This window comes from Pleurodeles waltl, chromosome 3_1 (assembly GCF_031143425.1).
Source record: "Pleurodeles waltl isolate 20211129_DDA chromosome 3_1, aPleWal1.hap1.20221129, whole genome shotgun sequence".
NCBI lineage: Eukaryota > Metazoa > Chordata > Amphibia > Caudata > Salamandridae > Pleurodeles > Pleurodeles waltl.
Genome location: NC_090440.1, coordinates 1,773,535,920 through 1,773,553,152, shown reverse-complemented (window position 1 = coordinate 1,773,553,152; position 17,233 = coordinate 1,773,535,920). Strand labels below are relative to the sequence as shown.

The window sequence follows — 17,233 nt, the reverse complement described above, 5'->3', positions numbered from 1 at the left end:
GTGGGGCGTACCTTCTCCCCCATAAGATTTATTCTCTTAACTATTTCTGTCTAGTTGTTCTGAATCAGAGGTCTGAGCTACTTGTGATCATTAAAAATTATCCTGAGCTTCTACTATAATTATTGTTGTAATAGTGATCACATTAGACAAGATTACATCAATGGTCACCCTATGCAAGTTTACTGGCACTGATCCCCACAGGGCATCAGGCACGGTTGCCAACAGTAAGGTAACACAACCATTTGCAATACAATAGGCCTCGCATTTTCTTGAGTTAGAGCTAATGGCATTGTAAATGCATAACTGGACTTTTCTTGCCACATAAATTGGTCAACCCTGCCTCATAATGTCGTCTTTTCCTGCCATACAATTCCAGTGGCCCAGCATATCACTAAAGCACTTCCATTTATCTTCTTTCTCTATCTTAAAACATATACAATTATCATATAAGCCTTTATCATAAATAAACTTTTGGCATTAGAGGGTAATGCTCAAAAAACCATAACAGAAATATCAATTGGGACAGATTGGAGGGTGAAAGGAAAGAGGGAGTCGGGAGTAAAGATGGTGTAGTAACGGTATCAAGGGCCCTGGAGTAAGAAAGGAAAATGGTTGACTGGAATCTCGGTAGGAAAATAGAGCATTAATCAGAGTTGAGTGAGGTCCCTACGTCTCTGGGTCCTGATGCCACTGCCCCTGTTGCTCCATTGGTAACTACGCCTCAGGAGAGAAAGCAGATGTGCAGAAATAGAGAAGCGAAAGGAAGCCAACACACAAAAGGAAGAAAAAGAAGGGGTAGCAAAGAAATAAAAGAAAGAAGGGAAAGGAAGAATGAGAAAATGAAAACACAACTAAAAGAAGAAAGAGAGCAAGCCTGTGAGAGAAAATAAAAAAGGGAATGAAGCTAGCAAACAAAAGATAAAGAGGGAAAAATAATGATAAGTTTGAAAAGAAAGAGAAAAATTAACATTAGAGAAAAAAGAGAGATGGTGAGAGAAACTAGCAGCGAAAGAACCGGGGCATGTATGTACTAACACCTTTCCCACAGACACAGAATGGGAAAACCACTTTGACACTTAGGGTCCCGACAAGTAACATGTGGCTTCCACATACAGATGGGAAAAAGAGGGACTCACAATAAAACGTGAATTGGCAGATAAAGAAGATAAGACAAACACAAAAGAAAGAAAGAAAGATCTAAAAAAAAGTTAAAGGACGCATACTGAGTCAAAGGAAAGAGCAAATAAAAATGACAAAGAAAGAATGAAGGGAAGAGAAAAGAAATATTGAAAGAATCCACGCCTGATGAACAAAAAAGAGAGGAACGAAACAAGGAAAGAAATTACCAAGTTTTTGCAGGTTTGAAAGAGGAGGGAGGAAGAGGGAAATAAACAAAAAAAAGGGAGAGTAGTAGAAATAAACAGTTGAAAGAGAGCAAACTGTTAATGTGTGGATTTTAGGAGCAGAAAGAGAAAAGTGGGGAAGAAAGACAACAGAGTAAAACAAAGAATGGAGTGATGTAGGAATATGCCACTGTTGGCATGGTTGCCCCCCCCAATTTGTTGCCTAGTGTTGATGCAAACTTTGAAAGTGTGCTGGGATCCTGCTAACCAGGCCCCAGCACCATTGTTCTTTCCCTAAAACTGTACCTCTGTTCCCCCAATTGGCACAGCCCTGACACACAGTAAAGTCCCTTGTAAAAGGTACCCATGGTACCAAGGGCCCTGTGGCCAGGGAAGGTCCCCAAGAGCTGCAGCATGCATTATGCCACCCTGGGGGACCCCTCACTCAGCCATGCACAGTGCCTTGCAGCTTATGTGTGCTGGTGGGGAGAAAAAGGCAAAGTCAATATGGCACCTGCCCACAAACCACTGCCTGTGGCATAGGTAAGTCACCCCTCTAGCAGGCCTTACAGCACTAAGGCAGGGTGCACTATATCACAGGTGAGGGCATAGCTGCAGGAGCAATATGTCCCGACATTGTAAGCGCAGTTTAGCCATATTAAGTATATGGCCTGGGAGTTTGTCATTAAGAACTCCACAGCACCATAATGTCTTCACTGAATACTTGGAAGTTTGGTATCCAACTTCTCAGCACAATAAACCCACACTGATGCCAGTGTGGGATTTATTGAAAAATTCTCACAGAGGGCATCTTAGAGATGCCCCTGTATGTTAGCCAACCTGGTAGTGTAGGACTGACCTGTTTGTGCCAGCCTGCTACTTCCAGACAAGGTTCTGACCACGTGGGGCGAGTGTCTTTGTGCACTCTGAGGTCAGAAACAAAGCCTGTCCTAGGTGGAGGTGCTTCACACCTCCCCCCTGCAGGAACTGTAACACCTGGCGTTGAGCCTCAAAGGCTCAAGCCTCGAGTTACAGTGCCCCAGGGCACTCCAGCTAGTGGAGATGCCTGCCCCCCGGACAAAGTCCCACTTATGGCGACAAGTCTGGCAGAAAAATTAGGGAAAACAGGGAGGAGTGACCACCTTAGCCAAGACCACCCCTAAGGTGTCCAGAGCTGAGGTAACACTCTCTCTGCAGAATCCTCCATCTTGGTTTGGAGAATCAGGGCCGTGCCCCCTCCCCAAAGGTAGTAGACACCCAGAAGGTGTAGCCACCCTCATGGGCAGTAGCCATGTGGCTACTGCCCTCTGACCCCCTAAACCTCCCCCCCAAAAAATGTAGTATTTAATGGCTTCCCTGGACCCAAGTCGTCAAATTCCTGGGGACCTACAAAGAGAAGAAGGACTGCTAAGCTGAAAACCCCAGCAGAGAAGAAGGAAGACGACAACTGCTTTGGCCCCAGCCCTACCGGCCTGTCTCATACTTCAGAGAACCTGCACTAGCCCAGCGATACATCCAGCGGCATCAGTGACCTCTGGCTGACTCCAGAGGACTGCCCTATGACCCAAGAAAGACCAAGAACTCCCAACGACAGTGGCACTGTCCAGAAAAGAAGAAAAGAAACAGCAACTAAGGACTCCCACCTCACTCCAGAAGCGTGAATCCTAACCACTCTGCACCTGACGCCCACAGCCCGTGTCCAGGTGGCCCAACTATCCAGAGAGGTTCCCAGGCGATTCTGACCAAGTGTCCACCCTGAGCTGACCTCTCCACCCCTCCCCGATGACCCTTGCAGAGGGAATCCCAAGGACCCCCCTGACCGTGACTGCCGGGGACGAAGATGCCCGATGCCTGGTGAAACACTACACCTGCAGCCCCCAGACTCTAGGGAAATCGACCCTCAGTGTAGCAGTGATGAGCAGGAGGCCCTCCTCCCTATCCAGTCAGTGGCTTGCCCGAGGAGCCCCCCTGTGCCTTACCTGCAGCGCCTGAGTGACCCCCGGGATCCCCCCATAGAGGTCCATTGAGAACCCGATGCCCTATTTGCACCCTTCACCAGGCAGCCCCTGTGCCGCTGAGGGTGTGGGATTGGTGCCTACTCGGGGCACCGCCAGTGCTCCTCTAAACCCCCTGGTTTGCCCTCCGACAATGTGGGTACTTACCTACAAGCAGACCGGAATACCCCCTGTCTCCACAGGGGGCCCACGTTATTTTGGCTCCTGTTTGACCTCTGCACCTGACCGGCCCTGTGTCGCTGGTGGAGGGTGTTTGGGATTATCTTGAACCCCCAACATGGGCTACCTCTGCCCCGGAGACTAAAGTTGTACATTTGTTACTTACCTCAAAAACTGTACTTTTTCTTCCCCCAGGAACTGTTGAACATTGCACTGTGTCCACTTTTAAAATAGCTTTTTGCCATTTTAAGAAAAACTGTACATTGTTGATTCCCTTCAGAGTCCTGATTATACTTATGCAAAATACCTTCCATATAATGTACTTACCTGCAAATTCAATCTTGTGGTTCTAGAAACAAATTAACAAAAGATATTTTTTCTATATAAAATCTTATTGGTCTGGAGTTAAGTCAGTGAGTGTGTGTTTCTTCTATTGTTTTTTGTGTGTACAACACATGCTTAACCTACCCTCTGACATGCCTAACTGCTCGACCACACTACCACAAATAGAACATTTGTATTATATTTTATTGCCTCTGTCAAGCCTCTGGGGAACCCCTGGACTCTGTGCACATTATATCTCATTTTGATATAGTATATACAGAGACAACTTCCTACAAGTGAGATATGTGAAAGAGACCCTCTCACATAAAGATGGCAGCTAAGAATAGATTTAATTGGCTCCCCCACATCCTCAGACAGAAGTCAGAGTGTGGAACAGCAGGGGGCAATGCAGATCAGCAGGAGGTGCATTAGCAGAGTTTTATGTGAACCCCAATAAAGCAAATTTGGGGGGACTTCAGATCAGGATTGGGGGTGTAGACAGAGCTGTCTCCTGGCCAATTGCTGGAATCACAGAAAGACAACAGTGAGGAATGAAAAACTGAGTGCTGTGTAATTCCTAGTATTGGAATAATGGGGCACTGAAGGTTAGGGCTGAGGTGCACTGACAGTATTATATGTGGGCTCCAGAACTGGAATAGTAACAGGCACATACATAAGGTCAGAAGTGCGGTATGTTAATGGAGCTATGTGTGGATCCTAGTATTGGCGCGCCAGTGTTGCCGAATTTTAGCCTGGAGGCGCCTTGGTGAAGCTGCGAGTGGGGCCCAGTATAGGAGTGGCTTTGCCTCTGTACCACAGAAGCGAGAGCCATGTTGGGTGAGCCTTAGAACTGAGAAGAAACATGCACTGAATGTTAGAATTGATGGATTCTGGCAGAGCTATGGTGGTTCCCATCAACAGTGGCGTTGGATGTTAGACTTGAGGTGCAGTGGCTGAGCTGTTTTGCTTCATTTGGGTCCAGTATTGGCTTGGCAGTGGGACTGAAAATTAGACTTGAGCTGTTGTAATGGAACTGTATGTGAGCGGGGTCCCAGTATGGGAAAGGAGGTGACCTTGCCGGGGTAGAACTGAGGTGCGCTGATGGAGCTGTGCCTGAGGTCCCAGTACTGGAACAGCAGTGTGTACTGACTGTAAGAACTGAGGTGCTCTGGGTGGCAGTGTTTGTGGGGTTCTGGCACAGGCAGGGCTGAGGGGCCTAGAGTGTGTGAACTGAGGTGCACTGATAGAGCTGCACCTGAGGTCCCAGTACTGGAACAGCAGAGTGCACCTACTGTAAGAACTGAGGTGTTCTGGTTAACATCGTGTGTGGGGTTCTGGCACAGCTGAGGGCCTTGGAATGTGTGTACTGAGGTGCACTGATGGAGTTGCTAGTGGGATCCCAGTATTGAGCAGAAGTGGGCACTGTCTCTGAGGATTGCGGAGCCCTGGTAGAGCTGGGTACATAGGCTATAAGTAATTACAAGCGATCCTCCGCCCTGGGGACCACAGACAGGTACTCTTGGTAAAGAAAATCCAAGCCAAGAAAGGGCAGGAGCCTGGCAGCTGATAGAGGGTGCAGAGAGCCCACAAAGACAAGATGTGACCAAGATCAAGATAGCAGCCTGATTTTTAGCCTTGTTTACAGCTAAGCTCAGAGCAAGAATGTTCTGCAAATGAAAAGGGTAGGATCTCTGGACAGGAGCAGGAAACAAAGTAAAAAAGAATTCCCCTTCCACCAGATAAACAGGGCAAAGCGTAATTATACAGTAGTTGGTCCTTGCTCCCACACAGAAGGAGGAGGGACAAAGGGGCATGACTGACCTCTAGCAAGCATGGATTTTTAAATGACACTGAAACTAACAAATGAAAATGCTGGAAACCCACAGAAAACGTAAGTATACAACTATTCTGTAATAGGTCATCAATAACATGTTTTGTCATTTATATCCAAGCTTGAGAGAATGTGTCAAAAGGGAAGGTACTCTAAACACTAGTCAAAACCCCCACTTCTAATATTCACACTGTGGATACTTTTACACATTAGTAAGGCCTGTCTGACCAGACTAGTATGTACAGTATCACAACTTAACTGCAATGTTTGAATAAGTCTAGACCATTTAAACATTGCCAATTTAAGTGCATAATTATGAAAAATTCAGAGGGGGGGGAGGGACAATGGTTTTTTTTTTCCCCACTAGAGAGCGTGGAATTTAAAAGTTTGAAGACCACTGCCCTAGCCCTGTATCACTTATCACTCAAATATTAGCTTTGAATACATTTTGGGAATGCAACCATTTTTCTCCAAACATCCACTTACAAGAAAATACACACAATTAGGTGTTGAATAAACACTTTCCACTTTTGGTATATGTATATTAATTCAGTGAGCAAAACTTTGTTATTGAAAGCTCTGGTTGCTCATAGCAGAGATAATTAAAGGTATGTGGAGAGTTAACATTAGCTTGCGCACTACTCGCTGGAGAAAGGTGGTCCTGAAGTCCCTCCCGAGAATAGTTATCAAGTGGAGCTTTGTATTGCTTTTCCATTTTGGCATGACCTACCTTTGGCAGAATTAAAAACAATATTATTATTTCTTTGTGCCCTCTGGAAACCCAAGCATAAAGGGATCGTTATGCAGTGGCTCAGTAGGTTTCACCGTAGTCTCACAAACAATAGAGGTCTGCACAGGCACAGAAGAAATCGCTATGCTTATTTAAAATGTTGGCTTTCCATCTTGTGATGACTGTAATGTAGGATGAATCATCAGGCAGGTGCCGGTCCATTTGGCCTTTTGTATTTCTCATCTGAAGGTGAGTAGTTGAAAGTCCACCAGCTTTGAATCATTTATTCTACATTCTCATAATAGGAAGTGATTATAAGTCTCATAGCATCTTGTGGGTTCGTAGGTTGATGGAATTGAGATGCTACTTTAGGCATTTGAGGCGCCTTCATGAGCAGGAAAGAATCCCAGCCATTTATGCAGGAGTCTGAGACTTTACAGCAGTAGTACTTTATTAAGGAACAGGGGTACTAAAACAAACTGAAAGCATGTGATTGATTTGGCCAATAGGGAAAAAATGAGAGGAAAAAAGAGAGATGAAACAAAAGATATAAAAGAGAAAACAATAATATTAATAAATGTCCAAATAAAAATCAATAAATAAAAAAACAGAGGTGAAAGAGGATGAACCACGTCCAAGGTCAACCACACTGTATGTGCTAATGACTGAACATAGAACAAATCCCTCTATGTACATAACATGCATGGATCCTCCTGAAAAATCCATAAAAAATGTGTACCACACGTGAGTTGCGTCAACAGTGAGCAATAATCGTGAGAAAAACCAGCATAAAAAATAAGTACTACCTAAGTGGTAGCATACAGCAACAATAGAAATCACAATGGGACATCAGATAAACCTAGATGGGGTCGCTGAAAAAGGTAGAACATAAGAAATTAGACAAAAATATAACCATGAAAAATATAGACCAAATAGGGGTGCAAAAAAAATAAAACAATATAAACCCACTGGGCGCAACCAAACTTAATAAAATTAGGCTATTAAGTAAGATCCTGAATGGGTAAAATCATTGTGGCGCCTCTCACAACCAGTTTAGAAACTTCTAGGTGCAGATTCCTTACCTTTATAATTTCCTGGCATCAGCTTAGAATCTGGAACTTTTGCAGAGGAATACCCTTGCGCGCCCGTCCGGTAGCATGGTTCGGATCTGCTTGGCATCGGTGTTGTTGGAGCTATCTGTGATGTCACGATCTCCTATTAAGGCACCACCACGGTGTTCGTACGTCAGTTCTTTTCCTTCCACGCAGTTTAAAGCTCAGATCCGGAATCAAGCTACTCTTTCTTTTTTACAGGCCTTTTTCTACCTTTTTGTCAAGACTTTTTTGCAACTGTGCAGGATGGCTTCAAGGAAGACCGGGTTCAAGCCATGTTGCATCTGCCACTGTGTTGTTTTGGTGACGGACCCCCACCAGGTATGTCTATGGTGCCTAGACCAAGACCAGGACTCGAAGGCAATGGCTCGGAAAGCTTTGGGGGAGCAGTCCATGAAGCTCATGGCGGTGCACAGTCGACATTGCCTGGCGCGACTTCAGAGGTCATGGTCCCGGTCGAGGAGGTCGTGGGACCACTCCAGGAGCCTTAAGACCCCTTCCTCGGTTTTGCGGTCCTCCTGGCACTCTGGGAAGAAGCACAAAAAGAAGTCCAAGAGCACTTTGACTTCACCTCGTCCGTTGACTGACGAGACAAGTTAGTAACTTCGTTCCAGGCATGGTTCCGTGGAACCATTGCCAGATTGCCAGGTCTGACTCTGACCCCCTTTCCAGGAGCTGGAGCGACCCCCGTTCAGCTCAGAGAGTTTGAGGACGCTATGCGTTTTGTAACAGGCTGGACCCTCCGGAGCGCCTCCGGGCCACGTGGGGTCGGCAGAGGCCTATCAGGTTCCATGCCGGCGGCTTCAGCCATAGTGCCGGTGGGGTCTCTTGGATTGGATATCTGCACAGTCTACCTCCTCCGGCGTCGCTCCTGATGTCGACACTCCCAGCGCCCACCGGTGGTGCAAACCCTATTCTAATAAACCGTGATCCAGAACGGCATTGCACCCACAGGTGCCAAGTTATTGCCTGAGCATTTTTACGAAGAGCCAGGCACTGGTGAGGAATGGGAGCGGTATCAGGGCCCTCTAGAGTTCCAGTTAGAGCTTGTGGACTGCTATCAGGAGCTAGGAGAGGCCAGTGGACTGGACACCTCTCCAGATACTGGCATGCTCTCACCTCCTACTGTGGCTATGGAGGAGGGTGCATCGAATGCAATGGTGGTACGCAGGGAAGCTGAGATCCTGGACCGTGAGCTTCCCTCGGTGCAGAACAAGACAAACATCTTGACAGAGGTTCTTCAGCCGGTGGCCTTGTCATCGAAACCCATGTTGCCCTTTAATGAGGCCCTCACCGATGCCCTGCTGGGGACGTGGTCCAAACCCAGCACAGGGGCGCCTGTAAACAGGACAGTTGGCCACTGCCATCACCCGGGTCCGGGCGACCCTAGCTTTCTCATGCAACACCTCACCCCAGACAGCTTGGGGGTCCAGGCTTCCACTTCCACTTCCCATGGTGACTTCTCGTCCGCCCCCCTGGATAGGGAATCCAAGAAGCTGGAAAGCTGGATGTTGGGAAAGATGTTTTCTTCCTCCAGCATGGCATTGAGGTTGGTAAACACCTCATGCCTATTGGGCCGTTTTCCCATACACTACAGGATATGATGGCGCAGGTGCTGCCTCAGGTCCCGGAGGACGTGCAGGCCACGCTCTCACAAGCAGTTAAAGATGGGAGAGATGCAGCCAAGTTTACTATCAGATGTGGTTTGGACACAACAGACTCACTGGGCAGAGCTGTTTTCTCGACAGTGGGCCTTCAACGCTACATCTGGCTACATATCTCTGGCTTTTTAGGGGATGTCCAGGCAAATCTTATGGACATGCCCTTCAAAGGACTTCTTTTAGGAGGTGTTTTCATATCAGGTGATCAGTTAGCCAACATATTGTGCAGAACTTGCTGATCCTTTGTACAGCCATGGCATTACTCTTAGACAATCATCTTAGCTGGGCCTTAGAAATATGAAGCCGGACGCTCAGCTGAAGATTTGTACTCTTCCGGTCTCAGTCTCAGGCTCTGCTCTGTCAGGCCAGCATAGAGAAGTGGTGATGCTTCACATGAAGAATTAAACAATTCGGAGGATTTTTTTAATGTCCAGTAGAGCAATCTACATGTCTGAGGAGTTCTGTGGTTTTCTCTAGAATAGATCAAACCCTTGAGGAAATCAGACCAACTATTTGCCAGTTACCGTCCTTTGTGCTCAGATTTAGCTATGTCTAAATAATCTCTTCCACAATAGATTGTTTCATGCACTACCTTTTATCAGTTGGCTAATAGGTGTCTACCAAGCAGACCTAAAGCTCATTCCATTAGGGCAAAAATAATAACTACAGCATAGTTGTGGAATGTGGTTTTACTAAGGTTAACTTTAGCTGCCCCCCATCCATAATTCCAGCATGGTCTTTCTTTTAGAAATTCAGTACCTTGCCAATTATTTCAGATTTAAACATGCCATGTATACCCACAAGCGAATAATGCCACTAAACTGTTTTATTACCCACATGTTCTTCATGGAATCCTGCCTCTGCTGTTCGTGCCTCAAGAAAGCAATCTGTTGCTAGCATTTTTCACTATACCTCATCCTAGGCCTGAAGGCACACACCATGTGTCGCATGCCTTGATTACAACCAAACAGTGGTTGCATTGAAACTCTTATTTCTGAAGGATACTTTTAACAGCAGATTCCTCACCTGTACAATATTCCCCAGGGACCAGACAAAATCCAGAATTTTTCATTTCATAGCAGTACTCCCATGCGCTGCTAGGTGGCACCGTGCTGCTCCGCATAGACTCACTGTCTACGTTCTGTCCCAAAAGTGACTGAGAAGAGTCTCATATAAGCACAACCCTGCATGGCAGCGTCAGTTTCCTTTTTTTTCTGCTCCTTCATACAAGGAACTGAAACTCAGTTCTTGTTTGTTCCTGTTCATCAGTTGACGAATTCTTTCCAGTGAGCAAGGGAACAAAGTCCCCAGTAAAGACTACAGGGTTCAAATCATGGCATAATGGTTGGAGATGTTGGAAATATCTGATAAACTTCTAGCTACAGATCTCCGAGAAAAACCTGCCTTGGGAACTCCAATAGACACTGCACATTCTCAGCAGTGGCAAATAGATCGAATCATGACTTCCTTCAGGAACTCCTTATCTGGTAGAGACTCTAGTCGCAGATTCCTTACCTTAGAATTAGATCCGAAAGTTTTTCTTGTGCAGTACTCCTGCATGCCTGTAGTTGGCGTCCTTCGGCTCTGCGTGGCATCGTCCACACCAGAGATGACATGCGGTAACTATATAGACACCACCCCAGCGCACTGACGTCAGTTCTGTTCTTTACATCCCAGTAACCGCAGATCTGGAGAGAACTACCCCAACGTTCACTTTTTGAGTGTACTTTTTCAACGTCTTGTCAAAGCTTTTCCATGAAGTCTTATCCTGGTGTGGCAGGGACGTACACTGTGAAGGCCGGCTTCAAGCCCTGTAGCGCCTGTCATCGGAAGAAGTCACTGATGGATCCACACCTTGTCTGCCACTGGTGCTTGAAACGCAACCATGATGCGAAGACCTGTGCTGATTGCCATGCCATGCACCCGAAGGCCTTGCGGAAACGATCCCTCAAGCTCCTTGCCACCCGACATGCAACTCTTTTGATCCCATTCAAGAGGGAGGTCTTGGGATCAGATGTAGAGTCCAAGATACTTGTCCCATTCCAAGATGTCGGGCCACTCATGTAAACCCACAAAAAGAAAAAACAGTTAGAAGTCGAAGAGATCTTCCCTTGGCCAAGGAGACGAGGGAGCATCAACATTCAAGGCATGGCTCCGTGGTTGCGCCAGCGCCCGGGTCACGCCTCGCTTCCCCGAGCTCCACCCTCTGCGTGAGTCAGGCCTTTTGGATTCATAGATGGATCTGGACCGGTGCCATTCATACCACCTCAGCCTTCCCCTGCGCCGGTCCCGATGCCGATACTCCCAGCACCTCTGTCATCCCCCTGCAGCACAGCCCCCATTCTGATCCTCAACTCTGCCTCGAGCTCGAGAGGAATCATTCAGTGGCAACTCCAGTGCTGACTGGAGCCATGCCTTCTAGGCCCGAGCTTGAGCCCTATTTCTCTGGACTAGGACTTGAGAGAATTGGGAGGGGTCGTGCTTGACTCTGAAGAATACCAGGCCTTAAATCCAAACATGGACTGGTTGACGATTTGGCTGAGGCCAGCGGAATGAACACTTCTCCAGATACTGGCATGCTTTCTCCCCATACTGTGGATACAGAGGAGGGATTGTCTTTTGCAGTGGTGGTGAGAAGGGCAGCTGGGGTCCTTGGCCTTAACATTGCCTTCTGATGTAGTCAAGACTAACTTCTTGCCGTAGGTGCTTCAGCCAGGAGTCACCCCCTTGGAAACTATTCTCCCCTTCAATGAAGCCCTTACTAATATCCTGCTTGTGACCTGGTCCGAGCCCAGCACAGGAGCTCCTCTGACCAGGACGATTGCCTGCCACCACTGCCCCGTCCCCAGGGGACCCCAATTTCCTCACACAACACCATACCCCAGAGAGCTTGGTGGACCAGGCCTCTACCTCCCATGTAAATCATGGTGCATTCCATAACGCCTCACCAGATAGGGAATCCAAGAGGCTATATACCTTGGGAAAGAAAATGTTTTCTTCTACCAGCCTGGCACTGCCTATCTTATGTTTTGAGCGGTTATTCCCATTCTCTATGGAATTCGGTTGTGCAGGTGCTGCCCATGATTCCAGAGGAGGTCCAGGCCATACTCTCCCAGGCTGTTGCCGACGGGAGAGATGCAGCTAAGTTCACAGTACGATGTGGACTGGATGCCACCGACTCGCTAGGCAGAGCAGTTGCATTGACGGTGGCCTTATGACGCTACGTCTGGCTGAGGGCAAATGGCTTTCCTGGGAATGTCCAAGCATAGCCTATGTGCATGCCCTTTGATGGCTTCCATCTCTTCTGAGTCAAGGCGGATTCTGCCCTGGAGTGCTTTAGGGCCCTTAATGGGCTTGCAGTCGTGTCTAAACCCTGCCACTGCAGCGCACAAGCTTCGCAGCCTCTGCGTGGCCAAGGACAACATACCCACAGACCTTGTGGGTTGAGCAGCCAGAGGTAGGGCCAGTACACCACCTCTCTCCCCCCCGCCCCAATTTCCACCAGCAGCAACCGCCTCCAAATTCTTATAGTGTGTCCTCTTACCAACATGGGCATCCAGTGGGAGACAGGACTTACCATCATCTACCCCACCGGAGGTCTGTAACATTAGACCAATGGGTTTTGCAGATTGTATGAAGGGGCTTCTCCTCCCCTTGGTGGCTACCCTGTCACCCATGCCACCTGCTTGCGACAGGCTGATGGAGGACCGTCTTTCTTTGGTCCACCATGAAGTGATGGCTCTCTTAGTCTGTGGAGCCATAGAGAGGGTGAAGATGCCAGAGGTAGGTTGTGGTTCTTATTCCCTCTATTTTCTGGTGCCCAAAAAGGACAGAAGCCTTCATCCTGTCCTCAGCCTGCACCTTCTCAATGTCTTCTTCAATAAGCCGAAGTCAAGATGCTCACGCTCACTCAAGTCCTGTCTGCCAGGTAGACCGGACGGTAGCATTGGACTTGCAGGATGCATATTTCCACATCCCATTCAGCCTACCAACAAACTTTATCTGCGGTTCACTGTAGACAACAAGCACTTTGTTTGTCGTGCTTCCTTTTGGCCTTACAAGCACCCATTGTGTGTTCACCAAAGTGATGGCAGTGGTTGCATCTCATTTGTGGAAATTAGGGGTGCTAGTCATTCCCTATCTCGACCGCTGGCTGTTGAAAGCGGGTTGTCTCCCACCTCCAGGTAACGGCAGACCTCTTGTACTTGCTGGGGTATGTTATCAGCTTGATGAAGTCACACCTGACTCCCTCTCAGACAGTCTCTTTCATCTGAGCTGTTCTGGACACTGAGCAGATTCGGGCTTTATCCTCCCAAATGGTGAGTCCAGGAGATTCAGGCTATGATACCAATGTTTCACCCTCTATCCAAGGTGTCGGTGGGACTGATTGGGGATGCTGGGCCCATGGCCTCCTGCATTCTGTTTGTGACACATGCCTGCTGGCATATGCAGGCTCTGCAGTGGGACCTGAAGTTCCAGTGGGCTCATCATCAGGGAAATCTTTCCGACTTTGTAGGAAGGGTGGCAGCCTGGTGTGCGGTGGACACCTATGGTGTTTGCACCTTATACCAGGTCCAGGCAACCCTTATTAGTTAGTTAACAGTGTCTAGTGGTAACTGTGGTGAGCACCCCAGACTTATCTAGGAGGGGTATAAAGCAGCTGCAGTACCACAGTAGTCACACAACAACTTATCTCACATGAAAGGGACCACACAGTGTTGCAAAAATAAAGGTATTTCATTACAGTAACACTGAACTAGATGACTTATAGGCAGACCCCTCCCCCCCCCACCTGAGGTAAGTATACACTATAAATACACTAAGTACTAGGAATTAGCATAGACAAAACAACAAGCATTGGTAAGAAATAGCGAAACATAGCTAGGGCCATGTAGGGGGGCCAAACCATATACTAAAATAGTGGAATATGAAGTTAGGTCCCCCACCCAAGGATATGGAGTAGTTAGTAGGGCGCTGGGAGAAATAGGAACTCCAAGAGGTGAGTGTCTAGATGACCCCCAGCGACCAGGAGGGCAGAGGTAAAATACCGGGTCTTCCCATAGACTAACAAGGGAACTTGAAAAAGGAAGCTTGCAAGAACAGGACCAGTCAGATGGAACCCAACAGTGGATTCCGGATGAGGAGGACCTACAAAAGAAGAGGACTGAGTCCAGTCCACGCCGGAGTGTCCAGGTGGGACAGGAGCCACTGCCCACCCTTCTGTGGGAGACGATCCGGGTTGATGATGGAAAATGAAGGTCAGCTTTGGAGTCTAGGAGCTGCAGAGGAGTTCCTGAACTTGTGCCAAAGGTGTCCCACATTAGTCGCCGGGTCGCAGACGGGTCAGTGGTCAGGACCACTAACAACAAGTCTTGGCAAGTCCAAATCTGGGCAGAAGAGGAATTGCAGAGCTAAAGAGGACCAGCAAGGTCCAGGGGACTCGACCCCTGGAGGGCAGTTTGGGTTGACCCTTGGCAGTCATTAGAGCCAACAGAAGCAGTCTTAACCCCCACAGGCAACCCACTGGCAGTAGGCACAGCAAGTCGCAGTGAGGCCCAGTCAGCACACCTGGAGAGGAGTCCCATGTCGCTGGAGCAACAGAGAGGGGACTGTCCTTGCAAAGATGAAGTGCTGGAGGCCGGGGCTACTTGGAGCCTGAAGATCCCTTGGAGCAGGAGTCAGCAAGCATTGGTTGCTGCAAGAGTCGCAGTGCACAGAGATTCTGTCCTGCAAGGAGAGGCTAGGGCTCACAGTCTCTCAAGTTAGACAGATGGCAGAGAGGACCAAGGGGACCACTCAGAACTACCTGTGTTGGGGAATCCATGTAGTTCCAGCGGCAAGCATATCCCAGCAGCTGGACTTCGTTTACTTAGGTGCCTGTAGATGCAGGGGAGTGACTCCTTCACTCCAAGGGAGATTCCTTCTTACTTCTTTGGTGTAGCTGAAGTCTTGTCCACCCCAGAGGATGCACAGGCATGCAAATGTTGACATTGCTGGGGAAGTAGCCGGAGAAACAATGTTGCAAGGCAAGGTCGTCTCTGAGGTTGCAGTGTTGTTTGGTTCCTGAGAAGTCCAGCAGCGATTCGGGTGACCAGGAGCAACCTGTCTGAGGGACAGCAGCAGCAAGAGCTGCTCGCAAACCCTGGAAGACTGGTGGGAGCAATACTAGGGGTCTTCTAAGGCGTCGCTAGAGTGCATGGAATCATGCCACCAATACTGGCATAGGTATTTGTGTATGATTCTGACATGTTTGATACCAAACATGCCTAGTTTCGGAGTTGCCAATATGTACCTGTGGCTAGTACACAGGTGAAATGGCTTCCCCACACTTACAAAGTCCAGTGCATTGGAACTGGAGTTTGTGGGGGCACCGCTGCTCATGCAGGGGTGCCCTAACACACAGGAACCTGCACCCTGCCCTTTGGGCTGAAAGGGCCTACCATAGGGGTGGCTTCCAGTGACCTGGTATAGTGACCAGAAGTGAAAGGGTGCATGCACCTTTTCACCCAGGCTGCAATGGCAGGCCTGCGGACATATTTAGCATGGTCTACCATGGGTGGCATAATACATTTTGCAGCCCATGGGAGACCCCTGGTGTCCCAATGCCCTGGGTCCCCAAGTACATATGCTAGGGACTAATAGAGGTGCACCAGTATGCCAATTGTGGGGTGTGCAGAGTACTAAGGCAACCAAATTTTGAATGAGAGAGCACAATCACTGGGGTCCTGCTTAGCAGGATCCCAGTGAAAACAGTCTAAACACTCTGATAGGAAACACGTGGGAATAACTGTAGGAAAGTACCATCTTCCTTGGCATTTCCCCCCCATTTTTACCTGTATGTCAGTATGTTTTTGCCTGTCTCACTGGGATCCTGCTGGTCAGGACCCCAGTGCTCATAGTTTATGGCCTAATGTGTGTGTCTGTATAGTGTTTGACTGTGTCACTGAGGCTCTGCTAATCAGAACCTCAGTGCTTATGCTCGCTCTGCTTTTAAATTTGTCACTATAGGCTAGTGACTTCACTTACCAATTTCAATTGCCACACTGGACCCCCCTTATAAGTCCCTAGTATATGGTACTTAGGTACCCAGGCCATTGGGCTCCAGGAGATCCTTATGGGCTGCAGCATTTCTTTTGCCACCCATAAGGTGCTCAGAAAAACCCTTCCACAGGCCTTCCATTGCAGCCTGAGTGAAATAGTGCACACGCTATTTAACAGCCATTTTCACTGCACTTAAGTAACTTATAAGTCACCTATATGTCTAACCTTCACTTGCTGAAGGTTAGGTGCAAAGTTACTAAGTGTGAGGGCACCCTTGCACTAGCAAAGGTACCCCCACATAGTTCAGGGCCATTTCCCGGGACTTTGTGAGTGCGGGGATGCCATTACACGCGTGCACTACATATAGGGCAATACCTATATGTAGCTTCACAATGGTAACTCCGAATATGACCATGTAAGGTGTCTAAGATCATTGAATTGTCCCCCCTTCCAAATCTGGTATAGGGGAGCCAATTCTATGCATCCTGGGGGCTCCACTATGGACCCCCAGTACTGCCAAACCAGCTCTCTGAGGCTTGCACTTCAGCTACAGCTGCTGCCACCTCACAGACAGGGTTCTTCCCTCCTGGAGTCTGAGCAGCTCAGTCCCAGGGAGGCAGAACAAAGCATTTCCTTTGGGAGCAAAGTGTTACACCCTCTCCCTTTGGAAATAGGTGTTACAGGCTGGGGAGGGGCAGCCTCCCCCAGCCTTTGGAAATGCTTTGAAGGGCACAAATGGTGCCCACCTTGCATAAGTCAGTCTACACCGGTTCAGGGACCCCTTGTCCCCCTGCTCTGGCGCAAAACTGGACAAAGGAAAAGGGGAGTGACCACTCCCCTGTCCATCACCACCCTAGGGGTGGTGCCCAGAGCTCCTCCAGTGTGTCCCAGACTTCAGCCAGCTTGCTTTGCAAGGTGTGGGGGCACTCTGGAGGACTCTGAGTGGCCAGTGCCAGCAGGTAACGTCAGAGACCCCTCCTGATAGGTCCTTACCTGATAAGGTAGCCCATCCCCCCC

At 48.4% G+C, this 17,233-nt stretch overlaps 1 protein-coding gene across 1 annotated transcript in view; it reads left to right on the top strand.

Annotated features, from left to right (window-relative positions):
* The window catches only part of NCKAP1 (NCK associated protein 1), a 906,912-nt gene that overhangs the window by 703,926 nt on the left and 185,753 nt on the right, over positions 1–17,233 (top strand). The window lies entirely within an intron of this gene.